This window comes from Pygoscelis adeliae, unplaced genomic scaffold, assembly GCF_000699105.1.
Source record: "Pygoscelis adeliae isolate BGI_AS28 unplaced genomic scaffold, ASM69910v1 Scaffold125, whole genome shotgun sequence".
NCBI classification, from domain to species: Eukaryota; Metazoa; Chordata; class Aves; order Sphenisciformes; family Spheniscidae; genus Pygoscelis; species Pygoscelis adeliae.
The window spans coordinates 531498-555542 of NW_008824868.1; positions in this window are offsets into that span (position 1 = coordinate 531498).

Here is a 24045-nt window from a genome sequence, read left to right on the forward strand (position 1 = left end):
ATTATGTCTTACATAGCTCTAAACATTTCTATGCTTTGACACAGAAAAAGACTCACCCTACATTTGGCCTATAAAGAGTCTCTGTCTGTGACAGTGCCTAGGTGTTATGATGATGTGAATTATTGAATGAGAGGAGGATCAAACAATGTAGTTAACATCAGTAGATGAATTTAAACAAATCTTACAATTTCAGAAAGTCAAAGGAACGTTTCAGTTTGGTTCTCCAAAATATAACCTGGCTCCAGACATCAGTCTTGCCCATTGGATTTAAAAAGTGAGCAGTCTTCTGAACCAGCTATGTGGGACATTTAATCAGACAACAGGACTCCAGATAAAAGCAGGAGGGGCTGAACTCCCACAACTTTTTCCATCATCATTTGATACAAGGTGCCAAGAATGATTTATTTCAAAATGTGTGAAGTTTGCTTTCGGCCTGAGAGGTGTTGGTTTTCATAATGTCACCATGCAAATTGTTGACAGAACTGGCAGAAAGTGATCCACTTACTTATCCCACAAAATTCAGCAAAGAGCAGTCCAACACACAGTCCATACTGTTCTTGGTTGGCAGTCAACAAGACTAATTTCTAGGGTTAGCCCGGGTGTTGCAGCTATTAACAGTCAGGGTAGTAATCAATGATACAAATCTTATTAAAATGGGTATGAAATTTATGCAGACAAAATTATGTGTAATTGTGAACAAAATACAAAATATCTCTAACAGAAATGATAAAGACTGATAAAGGCATTATGACATTTTACACTGAAACATCACCATTCAATACAGTAGGGTTAGACTGGAGCTGAAAGGTTTCTTGAGCTTATCTGTATGTTGTTAAATACCAAACACATCTATCAGCTGAATTTGTAAGGAGTGATTTTCATTTCTTGCTAAGTTAAAGCTGGCTGATCTCAGGAAACAGAAGCTGTAATTATGACCTCTTCATTTATTTGTTTCATAACTTTCCCAAAGAAAAGATGAAAAGTCAGTCTGATGAGAAAGCCATCTCAGCACATCGCTGGAGTGGTAATATGAGAGCCATCAGGAGTTCGGCGCTTGAGCTGAGCCACCATTCACGTTGCATTAAAGCCGTTTCTAAGTGGGTGATAGCAGAACTCTCTCAACAACAGGAGGAGCTGTGGTATATAGCCACGCGATGCACGTGAAGGTGGGCAAGCAAGCCTCGGCCAGAAGATGCACAGCAGATGCACACCCCTGTTTGGGATGCAGGCAGGGCCTGGAAGCCTGAGGCTGAGAATGCTTTTTGGCATACCATTTCCTGATCCTGAAGAAGCCTAAATGTAATTGGCTCCAAATATTTTAAAATAATGCTATTCCCTGGGCACTCAAATGCATGGCGAAAGCTGGCAACATTCTGCCAAAGCATGTAGGGGTTGTAACCCAGCGGTGCTCTCGCAGCACTGACCAATGCACTAAGTACAGATGGCGTTAGCCTTACATTTCAAAGCACTGCTGGACGTGCTAATACTTTAGAGGGTACACATGAGTTTTGATCCTATTACAGGGAATATGTCTACTGTAGTAGACAATGAATTTCAAACTGATTTAGGATCAAACCTTTTGTCACCTCCTCCAAGGTGTCTACTCTAATCATTACCATGCAGTGAGACACTGCTGGTACCACATCTTTTTTATCTTAGTCATGTGGTGGTCCACCTGCAAAAAGGGCAGAGGCCTTTGCCCAACCTAGTCAATATTTTGTGCTTTCTTAGAGATGAGAACTGGTGTCCTGCATCACCATTCAAATTGGAGATACAGTCCGCAGATCTGACCACATTTAAGTATGGCTGCACTATAAAGTGGGTAGAGAAAATCATAGACTATCTGCACTTCTCTGTGTACATGAAGACCTTTATAGAAGCAATAAAAATACCAGTCAGTTCACATCTATTTGCATATCAGTCTGTTCGCACTGTGACCCATTCTGGTCACAAGCCCTAAATAATATGCCCTGCAAAGAAGGATTTCAATACATCTTGGACATTATGTCCTCTCATCTCTATTTTAGACTTCAGGCAAACCTTTCACACTTCTCTATTTCAGCACATCACTTTTGGAAATTGGTAAATGTTCTCTCATTTTAGTTTTGTTTAATTAAAAGATCACTGAAAAATATATCTAATTGATTTGTACATTTTTCTAATCTACTAATGGTAACTGAATCCAAATTAATCAAGTTGTTTCCTTCTTTTTTTTATTCCAAAATATGTCATTTTTACCATAACAACTAACTCAAAAGCTTATTTTTAGGGGGAAAAAACCCAAAACCAAATTTTATCATATGAAATATTTTTGCTGGTAAGCTTTGATTAATTCTAAAGCTACGTCCAAAGATTTCTAGATTCTGTCTGATTTGTCTGAATCTTTACCTGTGTGTTTGCTTTTTAACACTGGTCCTTGGAAAGTTAGCACTATCCTGAGTAGTAAAACACTCCATCTGCTCAACAGTCTACTCGTTTCAACCTGGCAGTGGTTTTGCCAGGGGAGGATACTGGTGCTCTCTACACACTGGAAACTAATTGAAGTTTCACCTAAATTAGATGTTTGCATGCAGCGCACCTCAATAATAAAAGCAACAGGGAAGGGTAATAGGTCTCAGATTTCCTGCTTGTTGGAGCCTGAGTTACGGCGGTGGTTAGATGCAGGCATTACAGTATGTCTCCCAAATATCAGGGGTTGTATGACTACTTAAACTGACACTCTGACAGGAGCTGTGTCCTGTTCTGTTGTCTGGAAGGTATTAAAGAAATAAAAGCAGATATGAAGACTTTCTTCAACATATGGCAGCATTTTTTCTGCAAACCACATTCCAGGGTAGGCACTGTCAATGTGCAAAGCATTTATGTACCTCTTCTTACCACCAGCTCATCTGTCTTTTAACCCCGTGAGGCATTAAATGAAAAATCCCTGTTACGGAAAGGTTAAGGGTGAGCTTTTGTAGTATAAAAGGCAGGAAATTCAGAGTTAAGAGTCTATTGTAACTTTGTAATAAGTTCTTTCGTTGTGACCCAAGGGCAGCAAGGTATCTAAGCACAAGCTTACCTTTAATCTTAAAGTTCGGTGCCTTGCTTAAACACACTGCTGAATCAGGGCCCATGTGATCATCTGGATCAATTAGTGTCTTTGTAAAAGCACCAGGGTAATACTTATCCTGAAATATGTTTCACAGGAACTTCCTAAAAACAAGTTATGAGAATGCATTGCTATTGACTACAGGTTATAAAAGTTTGTTGGATGCTGCTAACTCATACCTGGTGATATCTATAATTGCTGTCACCTTCTGGACAACTGCTAAGACAGCCACAGGAATGTGAGCGACAGAGAAACCCCAGTGACTGGAAAGTGAGTGAAAAAATTGAATTTTGTTTGACAGGTGAGATTTGGTGTTGAGAGACTTGTGGTTGGAAGTAGTCACATTTTATTGCAAGAATATAACAAGTATCTGTGAACAATGCCTCTTAACATTGGCACAAATACAGTACAGACCCTAAAGAGAAGAAAAAAACCTGTAAGGATGTTAGAAGTTATCTCTACAATGATAATGAAAATAAATATAGTTTCCAAACAGAAAAATTACCTATAGGGCCCAGAATAATTTATATGTCATCTTCACTGATAATATGACCCAGAATAATGCTTATAATTTCACAGAAACAAAATATTTCATTTCACTAGAAGTTGAACATAATTATTGCAAATGTTAAAGACTTTCAGATTTTTTTTTTTGTTTTCAAGGGAAAATTCTACTTCTATATTTCCTCCCTCTACCCCTTTTATGAAGTGGGAAAAGCTAGAGAAAAGTACAATTATTGTTTCTTCCTCAGCACAGTCAATATTCTGGGCGTCACAGGCTGTATCCTTGAGGAGATGACGTTGATGAGATATGTCAGGTATTTCTTGGGTGAAATCCAGGTTATTAACCAGAAATGTGCACAAGCGCCTGTTTCACTCAGCACAGCAGAAAAATGTCAACAACAAAGCACTTTCTTTGTCCAAATATCCAACTTTTCTCTAACAAAGTATTTGGTCCATTTAGGTCTCAGATTCTGGTTTCTCCTGGACCTATTCAGCATTGGCAGTTTGGTGTATTCCTGCCTGATAATTACTCTTCTTGTCTCTTACAGCAGCGCAAGCACATGCTGCACCAAACAGCAGACCCCTTTGCTCCTCAGGGAAAGCCCCTGCTCTCACAGATTTAGCTTCTTTCCAGACATCAGTGTGACCCTGGGCCAAGGACAGTAGCTGCCATTTTCTCTAGCGATCCTTCTTTATGAAAGGAAAATATTTGAATCTTCCATTGTTGTGGGTTTTGGTTTTTGAATATATCGAGGTACTTTAAGTAAATCTGTCATTACACCAAAAAAAATCCACTTGAAGACAGTCACTGTAATCTTTGACTATAATAAAATGCAAAAAATGTTTCTCTTTACATTCTAAAACTTATTTCACTCCATCCTTACTAGTGTGGACTTCTGAAAGTTAAAAATATTCCCCCACAAAAAATAATGGAATTAAAAATGTAAAATGATTTACTTTTTTTAGAAGATTTAGAGAGAAAAGAAATAAGTTTTCAATTTTGTTTCCAAAAAAACTTTTGAAAATTTCTGGAAAATGTGTTCTTTTTAAGTTTTATTCTTTTAGAATTTTAAGAATTCTTTTTATATTGTTTCAATGCATGCTAGTTGCAGTGGCACTTTAATACATTCTGCTACTTCTGACATGTATTATACATTAATAGTTAAAATATTATAATATTACATTTTATACCCAGTGATTTGAAAAAAAAATCATCTTATTGCTTTTACAATGTAAGTTAATAAAAATATAAAAAAGAAAACCACAGAGAAAGCCTGAGTGCAAATAAATAAATAAATATACTTTTTTAAAAGACCGGTCTCTTCTGGAACTTACTTCTTCAAAAAATTCCTGGAAAGTGTTATTGTTTACCCAAATCTGTAAGTGGACTAGCTTTTCAGTTAGAGAGCAATTTTGAAGTGTGCTTAGACTTAAGGTGGATCAAGTCTTCAGAGAAAAGACTAAGCAGGCCTGTGACCATTAAATGGTCATGACCATTAAGCTATCATGACCAAAATAAATATCCCTTTAAGCCAAGATTTTCTAATTTAGATATATTCTTCTCTACATGCAATTACTTTTTATTGATTTTTTTTTTTTTCCAGATAGAAAGTACAGTTCTCTGTGTGGGTAGGTTCCAAAGAGGGCTGAAAAGGAAAAAGTTTATTTGAACAAGCCTGAAAGATGGATTTTAGTTGAATTTCTTGCATTTGACACCTCTGCTGAGTAAGTCCTTGATACAACACGGTATGCTTTGTCTTTGAGCATGTAGTGTGCATATGTGCATGTTATGTATGCTGATACAAAGACTTCTCAGAGCATATGATACCACCTTTGAAGAGCAACTAGAATCTTGCTCCCCTAGAAAACACATACTGAGTTTTATGACTTGTTGGTCATTTCAACTGTTTATAACTCAAGGTTTTCAAAAGATAGTCAATACAAAGCTAACATAAACATACCTTTTTCATTTGCATTGGCATTTCCCCCATTTGTGAAACACACAAAAATTAAACTACTGTTTTCTCTGGTAAGAGAGTCTATGAAATAAGAAAAGAGAATTGCTCCGCTAGCAGACCATCAGCAGACTCTATGTCTCATTGTCCATTGAAGCGGTAACTACCATTGCTAAGGTGTCACATAACATGAGATCCTGCTCTGGTGAAGAAAGTAAGGGTAAAATTCACCCTGGGCAAAACTGAAGTGATGCAGATCTGTGGATGGAAGGTCTTTAAAAGACCAAGCTGGAATGCCTCCCTTGCCTCCTTTTGAAGATAGACTTCCCAACCGGCTTGCTGACTAGGGGAACCCAGATGGTCAAATATCATCAATAGATAAAATACCCTTCATTTTCAAGTCAGTGACAAATTGCCAGCTCTCTTTCCTAGGGGAGGACAGGGTTGTAGTAACACCTTGGCTACTTCATATTGAATTGCTGTATTTCATTGTCTTTGCGGTGGTCCACCAAGCCATACCCACGTCATCAGCTAATGCAAAATGTGGTTGTCTGCCTCTTCACTGTTCTGACAGCTCTCCCACGCTCAGCTTGCACTGTTAGCTTAAAACCTTGTCTCTAATCTCCAACCTAATTGGTGGATAGAGGCTATCAGAGGTCATAACTCAATCAGTGGAAAACTAAGAACATTGCAATCTCTGAAACAATGAGATGACAGAGATAGTTGGGAAGTGCAGAAAGGTGTTTCAGCTGATGTGATGTTGTTGTGGAGTGCTGTCCCCAAGTAAGCCAGTGCCTGAACATCATTGCAAAGCAGCACAAAGTATTCCCGGCTGACTGTTTTCCCAGCTGTAAATGGAGCAGTGTTCCCAGCATCCACTGTCCTCTATTTACTCATCTTCACCATGCACAAGAAGTCTCTTAAACAAAACTTAATGTGACCTATAAAAGCAGATAACTCAGAGGCTCTGTGGAACCTAGAGATGACTTTGCTGGTTAAAAGGGTTTTTTGACAGACTGTGGAGTCAATGAGTCTCTGGGAACATTAATCTGGACACTGAGTTTAAATGTAAAAAGTCACATAGACACATGGACTATTTCAGTTGGAAGGGACCTACAATGATCATCTAGTCCAACTGCCTGGAAAGGATATGATAAGCAGAAGATCTGTATTCTGAGAATGGATGGACAATGTAAAGGCAAAGCACCAAGACTTGGTTTTCTGTCCATGGGCTTAAACCATCCAGGAGATCAGCAACTAAAGCATCCTTTAGTTGTACAAGGGGTAGTAGACATCATCACCTTGTTGTTCAGAGACTCTTTGGTGAAAAATGCAAGTTTTCTGCCTCATTTAAAAAAAAAAATCACATTTAGTTTAATGGGAAAGTGAACTGAAATATGAAACATTTAAATGTGTCATGGTATGCCTTTCACGATCTCTAACACTAATAATGGTCTTGGTTAATAATTTGGAGAACAACAAATGGATGTGCCTGTTGATAACTGACACCTGAGTGTTAACTAAGTTGCAGTTTAACACTCAGAATTTGATTTATCATTTCAGCAGGGCTGCAACATAATCTTGATGTGGATACCAAGACAAGAAAAATCCAGCTGACTTTTTTAGCGTATTTAAAAGTTTATGTTCATTAAGAGAACTCAGCAGGTTTCAGATAGATCTCTTTCATGAAGTGTAAACTATGACCTTTGTAAGTAGTTTTTAATAGCCTTCTGATAAAAGGAATGTGGAAATTTCAAATGCAAAAGGGGTTAGAAAGATATTATTTTCTAAAGGACAAGATCTGTTTTCCCTGGTGTTGTGGAAAGTTCCACTGTTGCATGGCTGATAACAGAGTACAGAAAAAGGAACTTCTTTCCACTTTCTTTCCTGCTAAATTGAGGGTTCAAGTCTGTATTAAAAAGAAATCTGACTCTGATGAGGCAGAGCAATTGTCTGGTGCACACTTCACAGGAATAAGTCATCAGCAAACACAAGGCTTTCTTCATTGACCTTGATATTCAGCAGGGCATAACAAACCTACTAGAAAGTCTGTGGACTGCTGAGCAGAGTAACACATTTATACCAGCATTCATACTTTTAGATGCCATGAAGCTCTGGGAGCCAGAAGTGCCTTTAATGTAAAATGCTGTGTTTATGTGAATTAATTGATTTCACTTTTTTTGTGAGGGAATACACAGTACAACTTAATTTTGTGGTTCTTTTTCTTCTTTAACATAATGCTTGCTTGATATGCTTCATTGTGAAAATTATTTTCCAAGAAGACATTGCTTTTCATGGCATTCCTTGTCTTGGACCCATCAGGGGAACTTCTTGAAGAGACACTGCCTCATGTACTGAAGAAGCGTGGGATTGATGACTTGGTTATACAGCAGTGCCTGCAGGACAAACTGGATCTGGAGCAGCAGTAGTAGTGGGTTCCAGAGTGTCCTCTTGGAGGTTTGAGGTGCCCCTATGTGATGTGAGCCAGAATACAAAGTCGAACCAGGAGCATTGCCCTGACAGTTTAGACAGGTAATGCTGTTAAAGCATACAGAGAGCAGTCCGCAGGACGTTGATTAAAAGAGGCATAATTTTTAATTCCTCATGGAGGCTTCTCAGTGACCCAGCCTGCTCTCCTCAGTAGTCTTCTTCATTCAAAATCTGGGTGGGAGGCAATCAAATTCTTGGGGGCAGAGGTTTTCTCCCTCTCAAGGTCAGTACCTTCCATTGTTCCCATTGCACACAAAAATGCAAGCTTCAACACAAAACGAAACTTTAGATGAAATGACTGTTCCTCCATTCTGTTGTTTCCATGGCATGTTTGTATGTGCTTAGCAGTGAGAGAGGACGGTAACAGCTATGGCAGAAACTGTACATATTGATGTGTAGTACCCACAGGTTTCCATGAACAATCATTTGTTATCTATTTTAAATGAGGAGAGGAAGGATTTACTGCAAAGATTTAACCTGGTAGGGATTTTTTAATAAGATAGCAAAATTGGCACTCTGTGTGGCTTAAGCAGAATCCTCCTGCCATCAGCAATCATTCCCTCTATAAGGCTGTTATTTTTTATAATATATGGAAGTAATTTACTATATGAAATGTTGTATTTGACGTTGTAGTGAACATGAGGAATTTATTATAATGCTGCAACTTTCCCCAACTGGATGGGGAAAGTTCTGATGTTACTTCAGGGACTGAGTCTATTTTTTTTTTTTTTTAAAAAAGAACCCTACATAACAATATGTCACTTCAGAGGTCCATCACTCCCCATTCCATTTATTGTGCTCCCACAGGCATGGGCTGAACTAGATGAGCTCGCAGGTATTTACTTTTGCACACATTTCTGCAGTGGAAGAGTGAGGAATTCACCAGGGACCAACAGCATTTTAGCCTCTGCTGACTTTCCTCTCATTTAGACTGGCAGTGCATGCAGTCCTGGTTTAGCATATACCAGCCACATCCCCCCACAAATATCTCAAGTGACAAATTGTGTGTGATTTATTGATCATTATGCATGTTTTCAATACAGTAAATAACATATTGACTTCAGGGCTTTAAAAATATGATTGTAAGTTTGGATGTTCAATAGCGATATCTTCCAGGTGGTTTGGATAGAGACTGGCTCAAATCATCCCCTAAGGATATTTTGTTTTGAAAATGTTTATACTCTGCTGCTGAATACTAATGCTAAAATAGATCTCTTTTTTTGAGGCTATTTCTTCCTTATTTTCAGGAGTGTGTGGTTATTATAGATTAAGGTTGTCAATTTTTCCTTCTGTATGAGGATAGCATTAATATTAGATGCTTAGCACAAATATCATGCTCATTTTTTTCTGAATATTTAGAGGAATAAATGATTCTCTATTGTATATTAATGCACCTCTATTAAGTGATATGAAAAGTATCCTTGTCAGAAGAAATTCCAGTAGCTTTATTCTGCTTTTGTGTCCATTTATTGTGTAGGTACAAATATCTAATGATCCATCCAGCTAAATAATATGCAACTACAGTGAAATATTTATCAACGTTTATGGGTATAAAATGTGCCAGGACCTATGATTGGCAAAAAAAAAAAAAAATCCCCAAATCTCCTTTCTGGCCTTATGACATGTGGTTCAGCAACTAGAGACCTTAAAGTCAACAGTTTTTTGCTCCTTGGTGGCTCTGATAATGTATCACTTTAGTACATCACACGTGAGATAAACACAGAAGATCACAGTAACGCTGAGAGGCAGCTCTGAAGTCTTGCTCAGTGTTCTGCTAACAAAACTACTAGCCTTGCTGTCTGGGAGACTTATTTTTACAGAAAAAGACTATCAGTTCACTCTTAGAATTACTGTATAAGAAAGCTATCAGTTCACTTTGAGTCTCTGTAAGTGATAATTTTTGCCAGGTTTTTTTCCATTTGTGGTGATAGAAGCCATCTGTCTCTCTCTGCTTTGTACGTCCTCAAATGAGTTCTTACATGTTAAGGAAACCTTTCCCCTTCTATCCTTACCCGTGCAGTTGCCATTTTGATAGAAATTATAACACTTTCCCTTAAGAGTTCCTTTTGAACTACACTATTTTGAAAATATCTGTTTCAATGGGCTGCTTATTTCTAGCTAGAAGCATGATTGAAATGTTTCATATTTCTCCAAGCTGTGAGTATTAAATAATTGATAGTTGGGAACAAATTCTAAGCTGCAATTTAATCACTAACGTCTCAAGCTGCCGTTCGTATTGGCCAAATTGCTGAAGCACAGCTTTTTATTTAATCAGGACATAATATATTATTTCCAGAACAATTGTGATCTTTCTCCTTCGCATGAGACCCTTATCCCAGAGGTTTGCCTGGTTAATGGCTGAGATGTGGTACACATGAGAAAAATCTGCCATAGATTGACCTCTGGAAAGGAGGAAAGCATTTGTATTTTGTTGGCTTTCCTGTTTAGGATTCTTTGCCTGACTTTGGCCTCTTGTTGACGAGAGCCCCTCTTTGTGTGCAGCGAGCTCGCTCCCACCCTTCTACAGCCCAGACCTGGCACATCCCATAAGGGTGGAGTGCTCTGAGATGTAACAATATGAGGTTGCTGGTGCTCTGTGGGTCACTGTTTTCTTTGGAGGCAGATGCTTATTGTAGTTTCCAATATAGCAATGGAGTCCCTCACTGAACAGCACGACCCTGGCTGCTGTGAATTCCAAAACACTGTCAAAAATATTTTTTGTTGTTGCTGATACGGCAGAAAGATGCAAGGCATGTTGCTGAGGAAATGCAATGAAATAACGACAGGACAGATATCAGTGGTAACTCACATCTCAAAAGTTTCAGAGCTCAAAATGGGCAAAGTTTGGACACTTAATCTGACACACTTCATTTCTGCTTTGTCTGATTTCTTACGATGCCTCAGAGGGTTTCTTGAGAGATTTCCGGTACTTACTACACCAAAAATTGACAAAAACAGTCCTTATATGATTCTACCTAGAATCCAAAATTTCTAAGAAACACAAATGTGCAAATAACTTTTTAAAGCAATTTGCTTTTGTTTCGTGTATTTAACTTGTTTTGTTTCAAGTGCAAGAGCTTCAGCCTTTGGTTGAAAAAGATATCTTAGTTGTGTGTCTAAGAAAAGTTAGCCATTCTTGTATATCTTACATATAAAAGGGAGTAATTTATATACAGAAAATTGGAACAACTTATATTTGTATTGGATTAGAACAACCTACAGTTACAACACTGGAATAATCTAATTGCAATGGGCTGTGGAAATAAGGGAAACATATCCAGCAGTATCCTTGAAAACCCTTGCCAGGGAGCTTCAGGTATTTAGTATGTGTTGTGTATTAATCAATGTACACATGGGCCCCTTAATTTGCTGATAGGAAAGTGGGTGTTGCAGACAATTCACTCTTGAGAGCTGTAGGAGGAGCTTTTGCTTCTAAGAAAGATGTGTGTCCTATTACTTGCTGACACTGGGAAACACTGAGGAAGTATGAAATACAAGATCTTGTCAGGAATCCCCGTGCACTCACAGAGCTGTAACAATAGTATGATACCAGCATGGATATTAATCTGAAACATCACAGTAAGATAATAATATGAGGACATGAGCCTGAGATACACTGAATGAATTTAAATTTAATATCCACAGAATATGACACCCCTGTGTTTTCATCTGTTAAACTCGGGTGTCTTTAGGATCAGCACAAAGTCTTTGAAAGCATATGCTTCATGTCTGCTAAATAAAGAGTCAGCAGTTGATATATCATAGGAATCCTTGCTCAGATGTGCATGTGCCAAGGTTACCTTAGTAGACTTGAGCATTAATCATTTACCTAATTCGAATAATATAGAGACACACGGGCATAAATATTCCCCTGTATTGTGTTTGACCTATTTAAAAAAAAAAAAAGACAAAAAAAAGACACCTGCATTCCTAGTTTTCCTATGACTGTCTTGACGCAACCTAGGAACACATGGAATGGATTACCCTGGTCTGGGTTGCTGGAGGGTATGAATGACTCTTAAAAGGAGACAATTTACTGGACCGTGTTGTCTCTAGTTCGGCAGCAATGCTGGCTGTAATCTGTAAATGCTCCTTGTGACTGGGAGAAATTCGAAAACCTATGCACCTACTCCGAAAAAAGGGGCTTGTGATGGGGAACATGCTTACTTTGGTGTGCTGAATGCTGGCTGAACAATATTCCTAAACAGAACAATTGGAAAAAGAAAAGGCTTTCTCCTCCAGGGGTAAAAAGGAGTCAATTACACATAGAGTAGATCATCAGCTGCTGCTTGCTAATTTTAGCCTGTCATGATAAGGCTGTACTAATCATACATCGTTATAATTAATCAAACTTTTGATTCCACATACCTTAAGGTCCTTGGGTCAGCAAAAGGTCTTCCTTAGTTCCTGGTTCACCAAAGGAAATAGACTGTTGCTCAAAGGAGTATTCCAAGCACAGCGGGGTATTTCTTCACAAGAATATACTTTCTTGCAAAGAAGTACGACCATCTGTGTGCCTAAGCCTCCTGGGGTTGGGAAGGTGGAAAGCCACTTCTCATGGCTGGCTGATGCTGAAGTCAGAAATACAGATGACTTCTCTTGTCTTACTCAGATGACTTCCATACATTTCCATACACTTTCCAGAGGCAGATGCAGTGCTTAGCTGTTGTCATGCATAGACTTTGCCTAGGTATCCTTCATCTGCTGCAGCAGGAGTTCACTTGGTGCCTGCCTTTTTTCACACTCTTCTTTGGAATATGACTGGTCACCATTGGCGAGGAAAGCTGTGCTGGTTTTGTCTGGGATAGAGTTAATTTTCTTCATAGTAGCTAGCATGGGGCTGTGTTTTGGATATTGCTGAGCAGTGCTTACACAGAGGCAAGGCCTTTCCTGCTTCTCACACCACCCCACCAGCGAGTAGGCTGGGGGTGCACAAGGAGTTGGGAGGGGACACAGCTGGGACAGATGACCCCAACTGACCAAAGGGATATTCCATACCATATGACGCCATGCTCAGCATATAAAGCTGGGGGAGAAGAAGGAAGGGGGGGACGTTCGGAGTGATGGCATTTGTCTTCCCAAGTAACCATTAAGCGTGATGGAGCCCTGCTTTCCTGGAGATGGCTGAACACCTGCCTGCCCATGGGAAGTAGTGAATGAATTCCTTGTTTTGCTTTGCTTGCATGCACGGCTTTTGATTTACCTATTAAACTGTCTTCATCTCAACCCACGGGTTTTCTCACTTTTACCCTTCCAATTCTCTCCCCCATCCCACCGGGGGGAGTGAGTGAGTGGCTGTGTGGTGCTTAGTTGCTGGCTGGGGTTAAACCATGACAAAAGTTTAGAGCAGTGGTCAGTGAGGGGAAGGAATTATGAGGTGAATGGGGAAAAGGGCCACTCTGTTTCTCTTTCACCTCAAGAATGTGGTTGGAAGTAGGTTCATCTACTGACCTTCATCTATGTAATGTGAGTGGGAAGGAGCAAAACTATTCTTTCTATTCAGAAGCCCAGCAGCCTTCCAACTCATGCCAGCTCAGACCAACGCTTGGCGTAAGGCAAGGAATTTACTTTTCCCTGAAGCTCAAAACAAGCAGCAGTTAGAGGGTAGGTGTAACTGAGTCCTTCAGTCTCCTTACATCCCATGCTAACCCCTTCCAGCCACACTCAGGCCTGTGTTTTGGCACTAGGAGAGAAGGATGCTGTTGCATCGGCAGGTGTTGCTGCTGCTAGGAAAACAAACAACATCCCACTGCGGACCGCAGATGTTTGCCTCTCTCACCTCCCCAGGGCATCCTACTTTGAACATGTTGGGACAGACCACAGTTTTCTGCCAATAGTTTGTCACATGCTTCAGCATCCTTGGGACGGGAACATACTGCTGACATGCAAGATGATGTGTTATTTATAAGTTTGCCTTTGTCCCATTAATCTAAAAATACTTGTGATAATGTGACAGAGGTTTGCATGGTTTGCCAACACCCTTGGCTGAAACTAAAAGTATCTGCTGGAGAGAACTGAGAACAGAGCCCTGGGAAGGACTTTTCCACTGGGTTCAATTAGTTGAATCCCATAAAATATTTTATTCTAACACTGTTACAGAAATCCAGTATTTAAATGCTAAAAAAGCCTTTGATTTTGGGGTTAGTCTGTGGTATTCTGCTTCTGCCTATGGTTAGCCAAACATATTATTGCCCTGCCTAGAAGCAGCCTGGGAGGAAAATTCCTACCTACAAGAGACAATTTCCCTTTCACAATCACTTAACTCTTGAGGAGGGCTATGCTGTTGGAGGTTGCTCTCTTGCATCTTATATGTTACTCAGCATCTGTTCCATTGTGGAGCGTGGTTTTGACTTCTGGGGGAAGTCCCAGGTAAAAATAGGAGAGTATGGGAAATACAGGGAGGGAAAGTCACCTGGATCCATCCTGAATGCATCAACCCTTACTGCACGCTTGTGTACTGCATAGCACCACCTGCCCAGGTTTTGTTCAGGATTTCCTAGGTGTACATAGAGAAGTTTTTACTTAGTGACTGACGTGGTGTGTTAAGTGACTGTAAAAGTTTATTCAAAATTCTTCGGAGTTACTGAGTATGTGTTGTGCCACAGACCTCAACATGTGTCGTTGCCATTTGTCAGAACTATTGCCAGATGTCCAGAAAGCTCTGTTGGATGGCCAAGTACAAGAGAAGGGGAGAACAGAGGGGTGGGATTTGTTCATTCCTCGATTCCCAGAGTGCTGGCTGTCATGGGAGATTGCAAAATACAACGAGAAGGGAATGTCATGTCCTTCTGCACAGTTAAGTTTTTTTTGGTACCCAAACCACTTTGTGTCATCCTCTTATGGGCCTTATCGGGTTTGAAAAGATATTTCCTGGAAATCCTACTAAACCAATGTTTTTAACAGCACAGAGCTGATAGCAGCAGTACTTTAAAAGAAGCAAAATTTGGGGCCTCAGCCCAGTGGCCTTGCCACTGCCACAAGCACACGGCTTTGATAAAATAATGGATGCCATATGTTGTTTCTTAGAAATGTCATGCAGTTTGAGTAGGAGAATCATTTTCTAATCCAAGAAAGCTCATGGGGAGCAGAAAAGTCAACAAAAATCTCCTTAAGAAAACAGTAACTTCTCCTTACCACTAAGCCCTGCACTTATTTTGCATTTTATTGAAAAATACTTGCAAAAGACATTATCTGGTGACCAAACTGTAACTTCCCAAGTCAAGATTTTGACTGCATAAAATCTCTACCCATTTCTGCTTTTTACATGCGATTTCTCCAAAGTATATGGATTAACATATTATATGGGTCTTTACAACTGTTACTAGGTTTGCAAATGATTGGAGTACAGCTTCACATTGATTTAAGCTGACAATTATTTTTCTGAATGTTCAGTTAAAAAATATGACCTGGATGTAGAAGCCAAAATGCTCTGGTTTTGTCATGAAGTGCTTTTGAGGTAAAAACATTTTATGAAAAGAAAAACATCAGTGGTATGGAGCCAGTAGATCATAGGATTATAGCCATTTTGAACTGATATTTTTGGCCATTCATAACATCAATGCGATCAGTGCTATCTAAACAGTAGAGAATAGAACGACCTTGGATATTAGACTAAAACCCAGCAAATGAAAAATAATCATCGTTCTTTTCCTAAAATCTCTAAAATGTTTCTAAGCTCTTTTGAATGAAACCAGTCTTGAAGTGTCATTTTTTTGCCTCAAAACTCTTTATGTTTCTTCATTTTCAAACTCTGTCTCTTTTTTTGAACTCTATTCAAGCTGTCTTGCTTCTCCCTCCTACCCCGTATACTCTCCTTAGAAAGCGGGGATATCTTTTGGTCTTTTTACACATCCATGGGAGTTCTTTGTTTTAGATAGCAGGGCTTGAAAACACTCCAAAGACAAAATAAAGTGCTTAGGTTTGGATGGTTGAGGAATTTCGTGCTCAGGTAGCGATGCCCCTGCTAATTTAGGAGATGTAGTGACAGATTCCTAAAACCACTGTTCAGCCAAACGGATGCTGATTTTGATTGGGATTTCTCAGAAATCAGAGATTAAGATATAGGTAAATGAGATCATCTTTCAGGATGGGGAATGCAGTGGGGATAAAGAAAATGATATCAGCAGATACTGTAGGACTTTCTTTCATAGCTCTTTTCTCCTTAGTTAGAGAATTTACTGCTTAAGATCTGGTGTGTATGTGTGTGTGTGTGTGTGTTTCTGTGCTAATATTATGATGGAAATGGAAAAAAAAACCTATTTTTTTACTTGTGTCTCTGGAGCTGAACACAGGAAACTGCAAATTACTTACAGAAAAGAAGATTTTTCAACTCATTTAGTAGAGTGTAACAGGCAACATTTGCCCAGTTCCCTAATGACATAACTTGTACAAAAAAATTTCATATGCAAGAGAGTATAGAAGGAATTGTAGAGGAAAACAGCTCATTTTTTAGAGTAGGGATGGCAGCAAATGTCATATTAAGGCCTTGGTTTGGCTTGATTTTCACACATTAGTTTGCCCATTATGTATATATATAGGAACATATGGGAGAGTTACTGCTTGGGGCAGATGGATCATGTTCCTCTGGGACACTATGCATGCAGAGTATACTCTTTCAGATCATCTAAGACTGCAGCAGACAACATGGATGTGTTTGAAAAGGTTTGTCTCCTCTAATGCATTTGCCTGAGTGATTCTGTTATGTATGAGATTATATCTTCATGCTGTCTGCAATTGGGACATTCTTATTTGATAGTCTGGATAATAAACGGCATATGCATATGCATTTTTAATATAGACCTATTGTAGAGGAGGCATTTTGTTTTCACACCAGCTGGGAGTTGCCTCTCTATAGATCTGTTTCTGAACTGTGTTTTGAAGACTATGGTTCTGAAGTAATTACTGTTTTCATACTAAAGACAAAACAGGTACTTTTACTGTTAGAAACTTAGTGTATTCGCTTTTTCCTTATGTGACAGGAAAACTAATAAATAGTTGGTAAGAAGTGAGTTATAATAGTAAGAAAGGGTAATTTTATTTTTCAAGTTGTGTTTCCTACCAGGGCAGAAAAGACGGAAAAATATATGGCAACTTAGTTCACAGGACAGTTAGTTAGGAAGACTCAGGAGGTGCATATGAGCATAAAGCGACATTAACTACTATCTTAGGAGTAGGCAGTAAGTCAGAGGAGTGTTGCACACAACTGACTCTACAGGAGCAACTTTTAATTGCCTATATTCAAATTGTCTATGACACGGAATTTAATGATTTTAATGTTTCAAAAAGCGTCCCACTATGTGAGATCTTGATTCCCTCTAAGTGGTTAACATCTTACATTTCTCTCTGTACGGAAAGCAGCATTTCTCCTTTACATTGTCCGACATGACTGTTAGTGCATTTGTTCCATCCCAATTTAGAGGAAAAAGTCTTGATGCCTGAATCACCATCAGGTGAAATTTGCTTGATTATGTACCATTCATGTGCTATCCAGGTGAGTTCCTTGACAGGATCATAGCATCTGTTACAAATGGTAGCAGAATCTAAGGTTAAGCCTCTCAGACCATATATGGGTATTTGAATGAACGTTTTCACTTCAAATATGTTGAAAAGCCATCAACACTCATATAAATTAGGGAGAACTTCTGCATGTTCTAGCTCCAGGGGAAACAATTGACTTTATTCACATTTACATGGTTTGGGGCATCACTCTTGAAAAGCCTGCTTTGAAATAGGTGGTGCAAGACACAAAGAAGCATATTGTGTTTCACTGCTGAATAGTCACTGGTTAATGGTTTGCTGCTGCTTCTGCCCTGCTAGTTTGCTTATTAAGCCTTGTGACAAGTTTCTGACAGGACTTCTGTGAACAGGACTTTGGAAAACATTCAAGACTCAGCCTTTATGAGAGCACAACTGTGAGCATTGCGTTCCACCAGATTCCAACCATGTATGCATTGTAAAGACTATAGGTGACAAAAGAAAATAGCCAGGATTGTATGAAAATTCAAGCTGGAAGGGACCTCAGGAAGTTTATCAATTTATGTGATGCCACTAAAAATGTATAGTAACAAGAAAATGCTAAAAAACTAAGGGCAAAATCTTGGCAGATAAATGGATTAACGGTTGCTTCACTGAAAAATGTTTGTTTCTTAATTGATTTATTAATTGATTTGAAAATAATTTTGGCCGTTGATCTCCAGTGGAATTTGAACACCACCTGGCTTTGTCCAGGTTCATAGAGGGTCATGGGATAACAAGAGTAGGAGAAGATCCCAAAAGGCCTCCAGCCGAACCTCCTGCTAAAGCAGGGTTAGCTGTGAGATCAGACCAAGTCTGAGATGGGACCACCAGATCAGACCAGCACTTTGCACAATCAGATCTGGAAAACCTCCAGGGACAGAAATTGCACAACCTCTCCGGGCAACCTGCTCCACTGTCTACTGTCCTCATGAGTGAAATGATTTTTCTGAAATCTAGTCTGGTTCTCTCATTTCAGAGAGAATTGCCCCCTGTCTCTCATCCTCCTGCCATGCAATGCTGAAGAGCCTGGCTTCATCTTCTCAGTTGCCTTCCTGTAGGTACTGGGGACGGCTGTTAGACTCCTACGGAGCCAACCCAAGTCCCTCAGCCTTTCCCTGCAGGCAGGGCAAATGCTCCAGCCCCAATCAGCTTGGGGGCCCCGCGCCAAACTCATGCCAATTCATCAATGTCTGTTCTGTACTGAAGGGCCCAACACTGGATGCAGTATGCTAGATAAGGTCGAAAGTACTGAGCAGAGGAGAATAATCCTGGTGCTAAATGACTTGTAGGTTCAGGATCTTCATCTGGAGATTGCTTTGTTTTTAATATTTAAGAAAGCAGTTTTGTGTCTACTCTAAATTCCAGTGTTTCCACAATTAGTTATGTCTTCTACATATTGATGTTCTCATTAAATATGTACAAATGGCACTTCTGGAGAGTGGAAGTCACATTGTGTGATTTCTTTGGCTGAAATTTGTTAAAAAAAATGATAGTGTTTCATGAACTTATATTTTTTTTAAAGAATGAAAAAGATATATTGCCTCTTTTTGTACTTGTTTTATTCAGTGATTAGCTAGCCAAAGATATCTACTGCCTGTATATGACAGTTATTAGATAAGAATTTGAAGATATTCTGCAGAATTTATTTGTAAAGCTGATTTTACTTCATTTAATTTTAGAGATATACTCTAGTTCCATTTAAATGAACTCAAAAACCAAATATTTTAAGTATCTTAATGGATTTCTAACTAATTATATGTTAATTGAAATATTTTTTCTGCCAGTGGAAGCGAGCTGTAATATGAGAGTTTGTTTTCTATCAAAAATATTATTTTCTAACACATAATACCATCTGAAGACATTATCTTTTGGTTTGATTTCTTCTTATTACACATTACTTCCACTAGGAAACTGAGCAGTCGGGCATGAACTAATTTAGATAAAATAAGAACTGATATGTACTCCAGTTGAAAGTCATATGCTATTGAATCATGGCTGCTTTGGAGCTTGGAAATTTCTATTAGCTTACATGTTAAAAGAAACTCAAACAAAAACCCAATCAAAAATAAAATAATTTAATGTTCATGAAAGCTGCTGGATTGGCAGTTCTGACAAATAAAATCTTGCTTTTGTCAAAGGGGAGGTGGTTATTGCATGCAAAGCGACAATATAAACTTATCATCTGCTAATATGCTTCAAACCTCACCTTGAGGTGGAAGAAATATTTCTGTTTACACACCATCCTGCCTACATCATACACTGAAAAAAGCAGCTAATTTGCTGGTGATTTTCATAATCCACTAAGAGAAAGTCCATTAACTAAGAATGAGTAAATAATTGATTTTTTTGTTTCTGTGGCTAAAAGGAGACAAATATTTGGATATAATAGAAATAAAAACATTTTAGTTGTTTTCATCAGAAAGATTTTTTTAACCTCAGAAAAATAAAACCATATTCCCTTTTGAAACTGGTAATAAATGACAGAGAAATGAAGATCCACATTCATAATGTCTATCACTTCTGCAGTAGTTTTATGATTAACCAATTCACCTATTGAGAGACATATGTTCAGATTTTCCTCTGCAAAAACTCAGTGAGGCCACGTATCCAGGAAAGTTTTCCATTTCCTCCTGTGGCTCGGGGAGTAAGTAGGTTGGAATTCAATTTCCCAGGATGTTTCAGTAATGTTGCCCTTGAGAGTCACTGACTGTAACTCATGGAAATAGTCCACATAAGGAGACACAGAGCAACACACCTCAGTATTCTCCACACCATGGCATTGGCAATGATAATCACTAGGAGGAGACAATAACCTGAGAAGAATACTCTGCAGCCAGAGTTAAGACCTGAGTTTAGGCTCTGAGCCTTGGAAAGACTGATCTAACTACAATGCTGTTGGCTAAATAAATCTGTCTGTGTTGGCAGTATCTGTGAACGAAGCCCTTCATTTGCTCAGCTCTTATTCCAAGTGAGTTAAAATAAAACGTTTCTGAATTGCTGAGTCAATTTATCTGGAGCTTCACCATTTTCGTTTTTGCTGCTACTGATAGATGAAACTATCAGTAGTAATTTTGGCATCTGCGAGAAGCTTTTTTTTTTCCCCAAAAATTTTTGGGAAAAAACCCATATTGTTTCATCTCTAATTTATCTCAGAAGGACTGGAGCTTCACCATTTTCATTTTCGCTGCTACTGATAGGTGAAACTATCAGTAGTAATTTTGGCACCTGCAAGAAGCTTTTTTTTTTCCCAAAAAATTTTTGGGAAAAAACCCATATTGTTTCATCTCTACCATTAATGCATTACAGTTTAAAATTGAAGAGAAGAAGGTATAAGAAATATTTTGAGTAATATGCCTCTAGAACACGTGGTGGTTGACAACACAACAGTATAATAGTATAATGCAGTCTTGATCAGTGTGACTGACCACATCTGTCCTGAGCTACCCTGACCAGTAGTAATGGAGACCTTAAGACCTTAAACACTGCTTTCTCCCCTTCTAAGTTTCTGACTGCCTAGCATTGCTGTAAGCCATGGAGGGGTTACCAAAATGCAAAGGAAAACAGAAGATGGTAATTTAAATAATTTGCTTCAGAACTTATCCTAGGATTTCAGGAGACTGCCATTTTTCAGAGTCTAGTCACTGACCTGTACAGCTGTACTCTCCTCATAGTTCTACTCTGCCTCTCTCTACAGGCTCTGAAAAGTGAATTTCTGGAGGGGAGCTTCCAAAAAAGGGGGATATCCCCATTTGAGTTTGGCCAGAGTTGCCACTGTGTTTCCCAACAGTACCCCTTCTGTTTTGCCTCCTTTTCTCACTGAGGTTGATTTTCAGCCTATAGAGGAAGTCTACAATTGGCTTTAAGTGAAAATGCAATTTATTCCTATTTAAAATAGGTGATCATAAAATCACTCCAAAAGCAGCTGCAGTAGTTTTGAATGTCATCACTCCTCCAGCTCCATAGGATCCATAGGATCTTGTTCCATCTGGACATGGTAGAAGATCATAGCAGTGCTTCTCATGCAAATTTGCAAGATTGGCCAGAAATGATCTAGATTTACTTGGCTGATTCTGCACTGAGGTGAATGAGCAGCTCCGAGGATGATAACTGTCTGCAGGCAGGTAAGATGTAGTATCAAACACTGGAAAGATTGTAACTTCTTACAGTGCTCCAGCTATGTCTTCAAATCGTGCCTGCTCCTGACTTTTCAAGTCTTTTCACATTGCCAAAATGTTGTCAAGGCAATTTAGGATTTGTGTGGGGGCAGATACACACAGCTGTGCATAAGCTTTACTTATGGTCTGACCCAGCTCAAGAGCAGGATCTGTGCAGCATGTCCACAGGGAGCCCAGGTTACATAGTTAGCAACGTGCCCTCTGACTTGAGAGTTTTTGAGTTTCGTTCTTGGCACAAGACCTTGCGTAACCACTCTCACCATATGAGAACAACATAGGCACAACCTTGTGCTGCTCCCCAGTGCTGTGGGAATCCAAGAATTCTTGGTTGCCCGGTACTTGTATATGGAAAACCTGTAAGTGGATGGTTTGTTATAGTTCAGTTGCCTAATCTAAACAGCCTTTGAAGTTTGTCTTAAGATTTTTTAAAAAGGGAGGAAATATTTTTATGAAAATGAATGCTTGTGTTGTTCATTATTTAAATATAAAACTATGTTTATATTCTATAAATGAGAAAAGCTGAGGAGACAGGAAGATATGTGTGGTGTTACTGCTCCCCAGGTGAAGCCATGTTGTTCCCTTCCCACTTTCCCTCTCTCTTATACACAAATTACTGAAGCTGGTGCCAGATTTTAAAATTTCAAAAGTTTAAAAATTGGAACTAATTTGTACTTCTGGCAGTGTTAAATATGAGTGACGAAGCACACACCAAAGATGGAAAGAGTCTTATCACTGAGGATGGGAGGTAGAACATAGGATGCGACTTAGAAATAAACTGTAGAAATAATCCCTTTCTGGGTGGGACTGGACAGATTTCTGGTACTTTGTATGTGGAGGACTTTGACAGTGTGTCACCACAACTATTCAGAATGCCATGTGCTGTCATTTGGGAGGTGACAGGAGTTACACTATTAGGAGAGCCTCAAAGTGACTAAGGCATTGTGGTAACGGCTATAGATCCCAGCCGCAGTCAAGATCAAATGGAAGATAAATGGGCTTCTGTTATGCTTAGCCCATTTTCCAGGAAGCAGACTCCACTCAAGTTTGACATGCGCTTTGATGAGAGGGAGGTTTTGTTTCTTTTTCACAATATGCCGGTACATACCATATGTCTGTCACAGACTCCCCAGGAGAAGAAAAGACCCAATACAATGCTTCTAGGCGGCCTGGACCTGGTGTCCCCAAGGGGGATTTACAGTGTACTAGCTTTGCAGTTTCTGAAGGGCTGATAACAAAGTAATGTCTTCTATAAATATGCTTTTGTGGGCACATACAAACAGCCAAATGCAATGTTAACATTAAATAGCTTGTAGAAAAAAATCTATTACTTCTTAGGAGCAAAGCTGACTTGTTAATTTTATACGTAAGGTTGAACAAACTATCAAAAGTAATCCCATCTTGATCTTTAGTGAGAAGTTGATAAAGAAAGTGAATAAAAGATGCTTTTGGAACAAGGGTGCTTCTTTGCCTCGTAACATTCTTTACCTGTTTAACAGTCCTGTGCCACATTTAAATTTAGTTTTCTGAGTAATATGCAATCTTTTCAACAAAGAGTACAAGTCAGCAAATCAGGCTTCGGATTTTCTCACTTCAGTCTTTGGATAATTTAAAGATTAATAAAGTCATCTATCCCAAGCCTTCTACCTTCTAGGGAGGATGCCTAGTTTGAAAGGAAAACAAAACTTTTCTAGAAATATTCCAGAATTTCTATCTGTTCACTCCAAAGCTCAAGATGAATCCCCACAGGTTGCTAAAAAAAGAAGGCGCCTCTTGCATGCTACACAAATGGAAAGTTCAGCTCATAAAGCTATTATGCATAATTTACATGGATGTTCCACAAAGGCTGCTTGGGAATAATACAGAGGAAAAATTAATTACATGCTTTTAATATTCATTAAACCTTTTTTCCCTCTGAGCATGTGTTGCAATTTCAACAGTACATTTCTAAAACTGCATAAAACCGAGCACAACAACTAGATGAGGATCACATATCATTGCAATAGGACAGTAAAGGAATACTGCCTCCAAGTCAGCTCAGCTCCTGGCTTTGGACTTCTGGGTGGCAGAGAGGATGAGGCAGCTGCAACCAATTCACTGTCTGCATACACCCTGCTGTATGGGAAAGGAGAGGATCCCCTTGCTGCTCCTTTTAAGGAAAGATGCATCATCACTTGCTCCTGTGAAGGTGAAGGAGCTCCTATCTTTCCAGGAGGGACCATTTTGAGACAGTGGTACTACAGCCCCCTGAATATGAGCCAGCAGTGTGTCCAGGTGGCCAAGAAGGCCAATGGCATCCTGGCTTGTATCAGAAAGA